Source organism: Haliotis cracherodii, unplaced genomic scaffold (assembly GCF_022045235.1).
Source record: "Haliotis cracherodii isolate W230 unplaced genomic scaffold, xgHalCrac1.p SCAF_14, whole genome shotgun sequence".
NCBI classification, from domain to species: domain Eukaryota; kingdom Metazoa; phylum Mollusca; class Gastropoda; order Lepetellida; family Haliotidae; genus Haliotis; species Haliotis cracherodii.
Window position 1 is genome coordinate 12,183,851 of NW_027266269.1, and position 14,144 is coordinate 12,197,994.

The 14,144-nt window shown below is 41.8% G+C and overlaps 1 pseudogene; it reads left to right on the forward strand.

Annotated features, from left to right (window-relative positions):
• Positions 1-5,613: 5,613 nt before the first annotated feature.
• LOC139460222 (uncharacterized) lies at positions 5,614-12,642 on the forward strand (annotated as a pseudogene).
• The last annotated feature ends 1,502 nt before the right edge of the window (positions 12,643-14,144 follow it).

Consider the following 14,144-nt stretch of genomic DNA (forward strand, 5'->3'; position numbering starts at 1 on the left):
ACAGGGTGTTCGCGGTTCTGAGAGTAAAATTGTAGCCCGAGTATCTCATGCGTGTCATAAGAGCCGAGACCCGTGAAGATCCGGGGTAGAATAGGTCTTCAACAACCCATGCTTGCCGTAACAGGCGGCTATGCTTGTCATAAGAGGCGATTAACGGTATCGGGTGGTCAGGCTCGCTAACTTGGTTGATGCATGTCATCATATCCCAAATTGTGTGGATCGATGCTCATGATGTCAGTCACTGGAATGTCTGGTCCAGACTCGATTATTCAGACCACCGTCATATAGCTCTATTATTGCTGAGTGCGTCGTTAAACAACAAACAAACAAATATAACAGACGACTTGAGAGGATCAGGTGGTCAGGGTCGGTAACCTGGCCTCGATGGCGTGTATCTTTGCTCATGATATCGGCCATTGGTTAGCCTAGTCCAGAATAGTGAATCATCTAAATTTAGAGGATATAATTCGTAGTGAAACAAAACGGGAGAATGAAATTAATTCTCAAATAACGGATGATTTGTGCAAAATAAATAATTTCATTGTTTTTCGGGAAACTAACAGCATCAAACTAAAATGGTTTCAATAACGAGTGGCACAATGAATTCTCACAACTACTAAAGACTTATACATCTAAAAATATAATATCACAATTATTTAGTTTTTGTGATGCTGAAGTTGAATCTATTATCCATCTGCTATTTGAATATACACATGTAAAACACATGTGGCACAGCTGGATGGGTCGAAAACCGCACATGCACAAAATTGGAAATAAATAAGCAAAATGTCATATTTGGATTTAAGGAAAAACGAAATGACGCACTAAACATTCCAACAAAATCATACATCTACAAAAACAAATGTACGAATCGCCTACCAAATTTGAATGGTGTCAAGACTATGTAAGCAAATTCGGGGCACGGGTGGCCCAGTCGTAAAAGGCGCCGCGATTCTCTGTGCAGAGTTGCGTCCCTTGGGCACACCAGAAACCTATGATTGTGGGTACGAATCCTGGTTCGCCACGATGATGTTTCTAGGTTTGTCAGCACCATACCCGTGCTCTTGGGTTTTCGTCTGAGATCTGTATCACTTCTGTCTTTCCTCCCACATTAAGCTGACACGCCGCGATATAACTGCAATATTGTTAAAAGCGGCGTTAAACTCCACTCACTCGCTCACTCACTCGCTCACTCACTACGTTATTATCATGATCATATCAACAAGTTCACTGCCTATTCAGAAAGCCTATTTTCGTCCTCATTTCACAACCTGTGGTTTATGTAGGTACTATTTATGCAATGTCCAATGTATACAGAGCACTAATAATATGGAATGTACGTGAGGTAATCTTACTGTCCTTCAATTTTCTCTTTGAAATGTGCCAATGGTGTCTGGAGCTTGCGGCAGCAGGTCACGTGCAAGAGCCGTGCTCAGCCAACCAGTTGATTTTCATCACGTAACGCACAAATTGCACGTGCGCCCGGCGTGCGACACACAGGCAGACAGCAGCCTTAGGGTGACAGTTCAGTGTCGGACAGGTTTCGCGTTGGTCTATTCGTACAACCATCCGCCAAGAAATTCTTTAAAAGTAGGACCTTGAAATGGAGTGAGAGTTTTGTTACCAGACAATTTCATATTATATAGTTGGTAAATTTGTTTGTGTATCCTTCGGCTCATGTTTGTTTGTTTGTTGTTTAACGCCGCAATATTCTAGCAATATGACGGCGGTCTGTAAATAATCGCCGAAGGTCCCGTTAACAGCGGACACCAGTAGCGGGGACGTGGGTATTAGTCTGGTAAAGCATATATGATGTGTGTCCAAACGAATCACGATCTTAACCCTTTCGTTCCCAGATTAATTGAACTTTGTGCAGATATTGAATCAAGCCCAGGCCCGAGTAATGAGTTGCGTTAAGGGACCCGTGAAGAGGGCTAGAATATATCTTCAGCAACCCATGCTCGCCGTAAAAGGCGACTATGCTTGTCGCAAAAAGCGACTGACGGGATCGGGTGGTCAGGCTCGCTGACTTGGTTGAAGCATGTCATCAATCCCAATTGCGTGGATCGATGCTCATGATATCAATCACTGGAGTGTCTGGTCCAGACTTGATTATTTACAGACAACCGTCATATAGCTGGAATATTGCTGAGTGTGGCGTAAAACAACAAACCAAACCAATATCATATAATTATTCAGGGTAATCATTCTTTGATGAAAGAAGTTTTGAAAAAATCCTCCAAAAGAGTTTGTTCATTTGGGTTGGGTCAAGCGTATGGTTTGGTGTATGCTCAGAGGATGGGGAGTGCTGGCATTTGGAAACGCCTCAGATGTTTGAAAAAGCAAATTGGCTTTCTTCAATACTGTTTGATTTTGGTACAGAGGATGACTCAGTTGACGAGTATCATCTGCATGACATCCTGATGGCAATTGATTGTCAACAAGACGAGTGAAATCAATGAGAGCATATGTACAGATAAGTCCAAGACATTCTGAAGTGAAATCTATAAGGGGATTGTTTTCGGAAGAGGATTGTGTAAGAAAAAAGGGATTTTGTTTCTGAAAAGATGGCCACATGATGAAATCAGGGTGTAAGATTTGAATTTGCTGAAGGTATTGCTGCATTTGAAGAAAATGGGGATTAAACTCAAGGATAGGATGTGCTGTGTTCTGACTTAAAATAAGATTGTAAAATGGGTTTGATATATATTCATTAAAAAAGGAAAGAGCATCAACTTTAGCAAGGAGCATGTCATTGGAAAGGTCTTCTTTCACAGCTTTGATGGTGATATTGGTCAGGAACTGCGTAAGGTGATGTTTGTGGGGGATTGTTGCTGCGGCATTATGGAAATTGATGTTGAAACGATTATGCTGAAATTGTTTAAAATGGATAGGCAGGTTGTTTGTTTTCATATAAGAAATGAAGTTTGCAGAGAGTCCAGCAGCAGGATGGCCTTTGGTGTTGATGAGGGATGATACTGATCGTATGACTTCCTCAGCACGGCTATTTTCATTTTTTATGTCCAGGCTAAACGATCATTTTAAAGCGTTCAGATTTCCATTATCAGTAAGAATTTTTTCATATGGGGAAACTGCAAGAGATGCTGAGTCGGCACAACCTAAAAGGACATGTGACAAAACCATTGGTTGATATTGACAGTTGGAGCTTTTGCAGTATCGGTCATTACAATCCAGCTATTTTTTTTCATTTTGACAAGATGGTCTGTCTAATTTCTTTTTAAAAACTTTGTTGACCTGTCATGAGATTTTTAAAGTTGAGAAACATTTCTTCATATAATTCTTTGATGAAAGAAGTTTTGAAAAATCCTCCAAAAGCGTATATATTGGGTTGTTGTGTCACCACACAGTTTCAACCATACACATGGCCATGCTGGGCAGCGATGAGGTGGACACTTGATACCCAAAGAAATGACGCTGTGATCCCTCGTGCCATCAACATGCAAAAAGCTGTTGGGATGATTAAGCAATATGTCATCAACTTGCAATTTTCCAATAAGGTTGGCTTCTTTTAGAATGTTGCATGACAAGGTAGTTTTGGGGTGTTAATATTGGTCAGGCCTTCAAGTTGGTCGGTTGGTTTGTTGTTTAACGCCACACTCAGCAATATTCCAGCTATATGACGGCGGTCTGTAAATAATCCAGTCTGGACCAGACAATCCAGTGATTAATGTCATGATCATCGTTCCACGCAATTGGGATCGATGCCATGCATCAACCAAGTCAGCGAGCCTGACCACCCGATCCCGTTAGTCGCCTTTTACAGCAAGTATGGGTTGCTAAAGACCTATTCTACCCCGGAATCTTCACGGGTCACATTCGGTATTAAGGCCAGGTGACCAGTTGCACGTGAAAAAACACTTTTGCCACTACAGTGCTGATACATGATTTTGATCGATTCACTTACACAAAACGGGTGTTATCTGAAGACGATACGTGGCCATTACTGTTTAACACAATAAGGGCCCACAATGATAACTGGTCAAAATTTTAGGATTGTGAAGTTTTTAATTTGGTTCAGTATATATATAATTTCATGAAAAACGGCAAGAGCATGTACTTCAGTTAGGTGGATGTCATTGGAGAGACCTTCTTTTACAGCTTTGATGATCAGATTTTCATTTGTGATATGTGCCAGGAACTGTGTAAAGTGATGTTTATGGGTGATTGTTGCTGCAACATTTAGGAGATAAACCAGACGGTCCGCCAGATGACGTGAGGTCAATACATGACGTCGAACAGGTCTTCGTGCAAAAAGTGCAGCCTCCCACAGTCTGTTTCGTACCGTTTGATCTGATATACTGCGTACCCCAGGGATCTGTGTGGCTGTGGTAGTGCGGTCTCGGAGGTGTCGCAGTCGGATGTATCAATCTTGTGCTTGGGTTGTCACCCTTGGTCTGTCGTCAACTCTGTTGTTGTATCGGGTCCACAGTGCGGAGATTGTCTGTGTGGATACGCCAAAGTGCCTGGCCACTTCTTGCTGAGTTGCTCCAGCTTGTAATCTCCCAATGGCGTTGTTCCGCTGAGCTGTATTCAGTCTTGGCATTCTGTCACCGCCTCTATAAGGACTGTATGACTGACTTGGGTTTAACGCCGCTTTTAACATTATTCCAGCTTAATGTGGGAGGAAAGCCCGAAGTCATGCAGGTCTCAGACGTTTACAACTTCTGTGAAACCCACGAGCACGGGTATGGTGCTGACAAACCTAGAAACATAATTGGGGCGAACTGGGATTCGAACCGACAATCATAGGTTTCTGGCGTGCCCAAGGGACGCAAATCGCGACGACTGGGCCACCAGTGCCCCCAGGACTGTATGAACAGCCGTTGATTTGGATTTTTATACCCATTCAGCAGGGGGGCCTGCATGACTAAATGCAGGATCCTGTGCTGCACGTTTTTAACAGGCGGTTGCGTTTGGATGAAGCTGTAAAATTGATCCCCAAAGGCTACGTTTATGTGCTTTCGCGAATTATAGACACATCATCATTCTGTTTGACTTATTTGGTTCTCATTTAATGGTATAATTTTAGATATTTGGCAAAATGTGGTTTTACATGTCAAGTTTCTTTTTTGGAAGAGTATATATGTAACAATTATTACTTAAGTTCAAGATTAAAAACACCATAGTCGTGAGGTGTTCAAAACACAGTTTTTCAAAGGAAGCTGACAAATAACACTCCAAAGACAGATGTTTTAATGTGGACTGACTGTCAATTCTTAGAAGTTGCGAGAGAGGTCATTTCTCTTGTGGGGGTGACAGGTTGTAGAAAAAGGTTTTAAAATGCTAAAGAATAAATTTCTACAACAAACTTTTTGAATTAACATTCTATTATACATTTAACATGTGTAAGTGTTTAGTTAGATAGCAATTATCCCCAGTAAACAATAAGATATCAAAATAAATGCCTCTCCCACCCGAACTTGGTTGTGGCAGAACCTGACCTACATCACGGTTACTCAGCTGTCAATGGCTGACAATCTTGTGTTTACATTCTCCGTTATCAAGATGACAACCCCGATCTATGATGTGGTTCAACATTAACCTGTAGATTTACTGGGAATGATCGAGCCTGCTGATACAATATGATTACCAATGGAACTGAGTATGACTGAACAGCAGCTTTTTAAGCCTGCAGACGAGCCTGACATTTTTTTACACGAGGTAGGGCCTATCTCAGAATCTGCATGGTGTGACCTCTCAATTTCAAGATTTCATGGATTCCAAAGCCAGAGTGTGAATGGAATGAGACATCCGTGGCCAAGACATTATTGTGTGTGTTCTGAAATGAAATGTTTCAAGTTTGACTACAATGATGTAGGGACATTGTTTTCATGGATTTTCCAGTGGACAAGTATTTTCTGAGTGATGGAATTTCAAATCATCTTCTGCCAAATCCTTACGATGGTGGTTGACCACAAAAGGGTTTGTAAACAACAGGTTGTGATGAATATAAAAAAAAAAAAATCAAACAATTTTTATTATGTTATATTTTTGTTTCAATGTGGAAATAGCTTAAATTGTTCCGATCCTGGTCACCATAGAACATTTGCCTTGCAGGATTTGCCCAAAAAAAGGAAATGTCACATAGCTGGACACTGTTCTTGAAACTTGTTGAAACATCGAGCAATATCTGTCCTAAATCACAACATCAACTGGGACAACGTCCAAATCCTCTCCAACAACCTCCATGATTTCACTAAAAGAAAATTAACAGAAGCAAATCCACATTAGCTGCCACAAATCAACAGATCAAGGCTATTTCATCCATCTACTATGAACTCATCAAGCAATAATCACTTCTCCTGTTTAATTGGCTGCATGTCCCATTGGCTTCCACCCATGTGTTCTCTAACAACTCAACTCGAAAGGGTGCACGGGAATCACGCACGCTGATACGCCCAACGCTAACACCGTATTCGTGCGTGCGTGATTCCCGTGCACCCTTTCGAGTTGATTGGTCTTCGCAACGCCTAATCCGCAATGAATCTGCCATCATCGCAAAATAAGGCCATCTCCCTCTAATACATCTTTGACCACATCAACCAGCTCAACACTACGCTCCAACCAGACACCTTCTCCACACTGCGCTCGGCCCAGACCCAGGCTAACAACAACCTGCACTCAAAGACCAAGGCCAACCACATCAACAATTTTCAGCACCTCCTCACCGAGAAGCCCCAAACCAGCACCACAAGTCGGCAGCACCACTGTAAGACCGTCATCAACCTCAGCAAAAAGCAACTTACTACAGAACAGACCAACGTCCTGTCGAAAGGCCTGAAGTACATTCCCACCAGACCACTACTGAACCACGATGACTTCATCTCCAACATCGAGAAAGGGCTTCAGTAACTCGCACCAGGGGGTAAGGTTGACTATCTGCCTCACCAGATCTGTGACATTCTTGCTAAAACCAAATCGCAAACCCCTAACCTCACCAGAGCTAAGACTAAAGCCATTAAACAACTCCGAGATGACAACATCATCAAGATTGCCCCTGCTATTTTCGCACATAACATTCATCATCTTGCAGGTTATGGAAAGGGTCGAGAGGTGACGAGTCATGACGAACGGATCAGGAGTCACGTGCTTTCCGTAAAGACCTTGTTAATGATTGGGACGTGGGAGTTTGTATTAAGAGTTAATTAGACAATTCAGTTTGGACAGAGAAGAGGTGTAATTTTGATATTCCTTCATATCATTATTTTTATGTTTTTTCAAGAGTGTGATACAGAGGTTTATCGAGATCCTCCAGGCAGCCAAGGACTCGCCTCTTGTAGCTGAGTATCTTGATTGAATATATTCTGTATATGCAATAATTTAAAACTGTTGAAACTGAATTATCTACAAAAATATCACAAGAAATAATCAGTGTTTATAAGGGTGGGGTTCACAAATGAGATCTTTATCATTAGTACGTTGCACATCAGTACGTGTCTCCCAAATTCAATAATGTCGCCTTTGGTTGTTTAGAAATGATGTTTCATGAATAATTTCTTATGTAACTTATGGATAAATGCAAAGTAAACGAAAGCACTGGATCCTATGTGTAACTGTGATGTGATTCGGACACTGTTGCAAGAGAACGGGTGATTGGTGAGGTCTGGAAAAATCACTCAAAGTAGGAATGGGCCAACAAGGACACTTTGCGAGGTATGATCAATTTTCAGGGTATGATATTGAGAGTACACCATATCAAAAGCACACTCACTTATCAGAATCCTGTGAATGTTAAGTACTAAGGAAACAGGCCAAGGGTCTGATACCAATAGACAAGGTATCTATACATACATGTACAAATAACTTGTACTTAAACAAGAACTGAAGACATACATAGCATGCAAAACAAGACCTGCAGTCAAAATTCAGTCACACATAATTATTTGAAAGTGTTCATTCAGATAAGGATTCTAATTAAACTCATTCAATAATCTTTCAGTTTCATCAAATATACAGTGTGGAAGTGTCTGTAATGTGAATGTTACTTATACTTGTAGCAACCTTCAAGAACATTTGGATGAACAGGAGAGATGGCCATAGCCGCAGCATCACCGGGAAGAAAGAAGAACACAGGCGAGCAGCCAGGAGGAACAAGAGAAGAACAGCAGTGAGGGATAATTTGCTATGACAATATCAGTAGGTTTATTTTGCTATTCGTAATGCAGGATAAATATTTAGATTTTACTAAGTTTCTTTGATGTAACTTATATCATCCTTCCCTGTTAAGTGTAAATTATTGGTAACTGCAACTTGCAATCAAGCAGAAGGAACATAAATCAATACTGGAGTACATCTCTTTACCTTACATTACAGAAACGGTAACTCATAAGTGAAATATCTAAGTCGTTGCATACCAGTGTCAGCAATCAATTTTTATTTTTTCATTAATTCTGCAGAAACTAAAGTCCCACCAGAAGTCACTGCGCCAGTGCCCCAAGCCAGGAGCCTGGAAGGAACAAGTGTAGGATGTCCTCAACCGGGAGTGTATCAAGCCAGGAGCCTGGAAGGAAAAAGTGAAGGATGTTGTCAACCGGGAGTGTACCAAGCCAGGAGCCTGGAAGGAAAAAGTGAAGGATGTCCTCAACCGGGAGTGTACCAAGCCAGCAGTCTGGAAGGAAAAAGTGAAGGATGTCCTCAACCGGGAGTGTACCAAGCCAGGAGCCTGGAAGGAAAAAGTGAAGGATGTCCTCAACCGGGAGTGTACCAAGCCAGGAGCCTGGAAGGAACAAGTGTAGGATGTCCTCAACCGGGAGTGTACCAAGCCAGCAGTCTGGAAGGAAAAAGTGAAGGATGTCCTCAACCGGGAGTGTACCAAGCCAGCAGTCTGGAAGGAAAAAGTGAAGGATGTCCTCAACCGGGAGTGTACCTCTCCAGATGTGAGTGACGAGGAGCAGCCTGGGATGAGGTTGGTCCTGGAACTTCACTGGGAGTCCACACAGATGGTAGATATAAAGAAGTATTTGGATGAACAAACCGAGGCCGCTCTGAAGCATGTGAAAAGACCACCCAAGGCCAAGCTGGAATACGACCCGACGAGGAGATGTGAGGAGCCCATTCCGAAGAAGTTGCCATCTTGGGCCATTCGATACACGCATAAGAGAGATGGTATACGTCACACTCTTTTTCAGACTTGTGGGACCAAAAACTAAATTTTATATTCACATTTGGATTAATAAAACCGTGACCTTTCACTGGAGTGGGTGGAGCTGGGATTTTGTGTGGATATAAATGTACATTGCTATGATAATACATGTGTATTTATGATATTAGACTTGTGAAGATGATCTCATATACAAAATGAAATTACAGTATCAAAAGTCATTTACATTCTTTGTTATCTTGTTGGAAGAGTTCATTTTACTTAAGGGATAAGGGTACAATTGTGATGTGCACTCATCCATTAATTTGTTTTGATAGTAGTGTAGGCGATATGAGGTGTAGGCCCCTGTGATGTGATGTAAGAATATAGATTCCCTGCAAGTTGGCAGCAAGCCATGCTTGCTGTAAGAGGTGATTAAATGGTTGGTTGTTTAATGCCGCACTCAGCATTATTCCAGCTATATGACGGCGGTCTGTAAAAAATCGACCAGACAATACAGTGATTTGACATTATGAGTATCGATCTACGCAATCGGGATAGGACATGCATCAACCAAGTCAGCGTGTCTGACCATCCGATCTCGTTAGTCGCCTCTTACGACAAGCATAGTCGCCTTAAAAAAACTTCAACATGTTTATTCATCATTAGAACCTAGAACGTAGTAACCATGACAGATTGATAATATTACTTTCAAATATGCTATGATGGGGCTTCGCAGTATTGGGCTAGATGTAAACTTGATATAATTGAGCAAAGGGAATAACACTGCATTGTTATCATTATGGATGTCCTCTTACTTTGAGGGAGTATGGTTTTAGCCGGCTTACAGCAATATTTCAGCATCACAGCGGGGAACACCGGAAAATGGGCATCACACTTTGTACCCATGTGGAGAATCGAGTGAGTGAGTTGTGTTTATCGCCGCTTTTAACAATATGTTAAAGTTATATCACAGCGTGTCAGCTTAATGTGGGAGGAAAGCCCGAAGTGATGCAGGTCTCGGACGTTTACCACTTCGGTGAAACCCACGAGCACGGGTATGGTGCTGACAAACCTAGAAACATAATCGGGGCGAACCGGGATTAGAACTCAACGGGACGCAACTCTGCACAGCGAATTGCGGCGCCTTAGACGATTGGTTCATCCGTGCCCCCTGTGGGGAATCGAACCCGTGGCTTTGGTCTGACAGGCCAACGCATTAACCACTAGGCTATCCCATCATCCCCTTTTACTTACGGAGTTACAAGACAGGAACAGTTTCTATTGAGTAAACAGAAAGAGATAGTTATCCTCAATTGAAATTATCTGTGCTACAAATTATAATTTTCTGTCTGTGAAATGCCTCTGTTGCGCAGTGGAATATTAACAATGATGATTTTCCCTCACTGTTGTATGCGGGGAACAAAACGTGAATCTCTATTTTGGCTAGCATTGTTGCGACGTCCTATCGTAAGTGACACGTTCTGCAATGACCCACCTTGACAAACTATAGAACGAAATTGCTGAATGTACGTCCTATCTCGACGACATCTCAAAACCAAACTGAACCTTACTCAACGAAGTCCGATTTTCCTCGTTATGCACGTGCTCGGAGAGCACGTGCCATGTTATACTTTTCCCTTTTCTCCGCGAAGCAAGATGCGTTCGAGCTATCTGTTCAAGCGTAACATGTCATCAAACCAGTCTCCATTAAATGGCTTTCAAGATTTAATCAGACAAAAAATCGGAAAGATTGTCATTTATTGTAACATTATGTTTGTAATCGTTATGTGCCGGAAACTGACAAATCATGAGAACCCAATTTCTCATCTTCCAAGACAAGCCATTGTGTATAGTTGATCATGAATAGTATACTCAACAACAAAAGTTCCTGTTTCACCAATATTTTAGTGTATTTTTCAAACAAGTAAAGTTTGATTCTCAATATTGTAGTACATGTATGGAAAGTATGGAAAGTCACAAAAACGAAACTGCTACAGAAAAGCATGCATTCCATGCAAAAGTTGACTTTTATGCAAGCCCTATGCATATCACTACCCAAGAATGGGTATAAAAACATGTGCGTTAACGGGATTCCATATGCATTGTTTAGCATCGTGTTGACAACAACCACTCAGAAAAACAACAAAATAACGCAATTATTCAACATTACGAAATGCTACGCCTGTCCGAAAATGAGCGTCTGCCATTGGTATGCTTGAAGCAGGATCGAGTCAACGTGATGTTGCAAGACAATTTAACGTCCACAGAAACACCATTTAGTGTGTATGGCAACGTTGGCAACAGACGAATGCAGTCAGAGACCATCCTCGGAGTGGCAGGCCACGCGTAACCAATAAACGACAAGACTACGGGATTCGAACAACACCTACGAAATCGATTTCAGCCAGCAACAGTGACTGCAAGAGGCATCCCTGGCCTTCGACAAATATCTTCACAAACCGTACGTCGTCGCCTCAGATGTGCAGGGATTGTCGACAGAAGAACCGCCAGACGTCCCACTTGTCACAGGAAACAACCGTCAAGCACGTCTTCACTGGTGCAGACAGCGTCTACGCTGGACAGCCATGCAGTGGGGACAAGTTCTATTCACTGACGAGTCTCATTTTCACCTCAGCCACAGCGATGGACGGATACGAATGTACCGACGTCGAGGTGAACGTTACGTCAATCATTGTGTTATGGAAGAAGATCGGATCAGGGGCGGCAGCGTTATGGTAAGGGGTGGGATTACAGAAAGACAGAGGACCCGTCTGATAGTGGTAGAGGGAAATCTCAATGGACAGCGCTACCGCGACGAGATCATCGGCCCTGTTGTTCTACCGTTTTTGCGTCGTCATGGCCCAGGCATCACTTTCAACAGGACAACGCCCGGCCTCATATTGCTTGACTTGTTCAGGATTCCCTTCAACAAAACAACGTGAATGTCATCCCCTGGCCAGCTCGCTCCCCTGATCTCTCACCAATCGAACACATGTGGAATGAGATGGATCGGCGCCTTCGACGTCAACCATGTGTCCAACAGACCTTCCAGGAACTTCGAAACATGCTCCAGCAGATATGGACAGACATCCCACAGGACTTTGTGCGACGCCTGGTCCATTCCATGAGACGAAGATGTGTTGCTTGCATCGCAACCAGAGGTGGACACGCACGCTATTGATTTGTAAATTGACATTTTGGCATGTTCGTGGTTTTTTTTATGAAATCTCGCATTTTCTGAAGTCAGTATGGCAAATTAAACCATTTGAACACTTACAGGAGTCTTTTATCTGTTGCAAACCGAAATTGTTTCAGATTTGGTAAACAACTTAACTTTGCATTACATTTTATTCAATGTCACATGAACTTTTGTCGTTCAGTATAGATAATTAATCCATTAATTGTGTATGCTGGAGCTTGCAAGAGTAATTTGAAAAAGCTGGATTCAATCCACCATCAAGGACTTAGACTGTGCCTTGGTGCTTTAAGAACTTCTCCTGTTGACAGCCTCTATGTCGAGGCTGATGGACCCTCCTTGAAACTACGCCGTATTCAATTGTCTCTTCAATATATCACTAAATTACACTCCAACCCTTTCACCCCTGCCTATGACCCCGTTTTACATCCCCTATATGAAGAACTGAGAAAACCAAAGCTTGTTCCCCCACTTGGAATTCGGATTAAATCACATGTTATTGCTGCTAATACAGATTTAAATATTATCTCTCCTTACCGCCTTTTGTCTTCTCCTCCCAGTTGGTGAGGCCAAAAGTAGACATTTCCCTCACACGTTTTATAAAATCTGAGACTAATCCACTAGCATATCAACAGGAATATTTACAGTTAAGAAATAAATACGACATTCACCGTTCAATCTTTACTGATGGATCCAAGGACGGTGGCAACGTAGCCTCTGCCACCGTCATTGGATCAAACATTTATCATCTAGAATACCAGACAATAGCTCTATATTCACTGCTGAGGCCAATGCTATCCTTACAGCCTTGGGATACATTCAAAAACAATCTGTATATAAACGATTTATAATCTTTTCTGATTCTTTATCTTGTCTTCAGGCACTAAAAAAAGTCTCTTCTAGTCATCCAATCATTTTAAACATTTTAGAACTTTATAATGATCTTTCAACTGGCCAATACGACATCGTCTTTTGTTGGTTGCCCAGTCATGTGGGCATAAAAGGCAACACAGTGGCTGATGCTGCAGCTAAAGCAGCCCTCAACAAATCTGTGACACCACTTCTACTTCCATACAGTGATTATAAACCTGTGATCAGATGTTACATCCGAGATCTTATGCAAAAGAAGTGGGACACCCAAGTAGGTATCAATAAATTACATCAAATTCAACCCAAAATCGGTTACACTTACTTGGGTTGTCAGTCCAGATTTGAAGAGGTCATTTTACGACGATGTCGTATTGGACATTCAAGATATACGCACGAATATTAATTAAAAGGTTAGTACCTCCGTTTTGTATCCCTTGTGATGAGAGAATCAGAGTCAAGCACCTACAGCTTGACCGTATTGATTGTGCCATTACAAGGGATCAATATTTCAAAGTTTCATCCATAAAGGATCTTTTTAATCTAAGTTCTCATTTAATAATAAGTTTTTTAAAACAAGTAGAATTAATTGATAAATTTTGATGTACATAGTTACTTTTTACGAAATGGTAGTGTATATAAAGGTTATCTCGCCAGTGTGTTTGGGGATGGTAAATATCCTGCATTAGGAATAAACATTGTATTCAGGGAGCCTTGGCGAGCTAAATCCATAGTGTTTATTCCTAATAAAGGATATTTACCATCCCCAAACACACTCGCGTGATAACCTCTTTATCATATAATGTGCTTGGAAATCGCTTTCCCTCTCTCACCGAAACATTGCAAGTTTTCCTGGAATGCGCACATTAATATTTATTCCGTCACAGGTTAAGAGTGGCGAAGCAACATAAACGCAAAACAACAATTGTTTTTACTTGCCTTTCGCGGCAATCCATCGGTCTGTCCGCTAGAGTAACT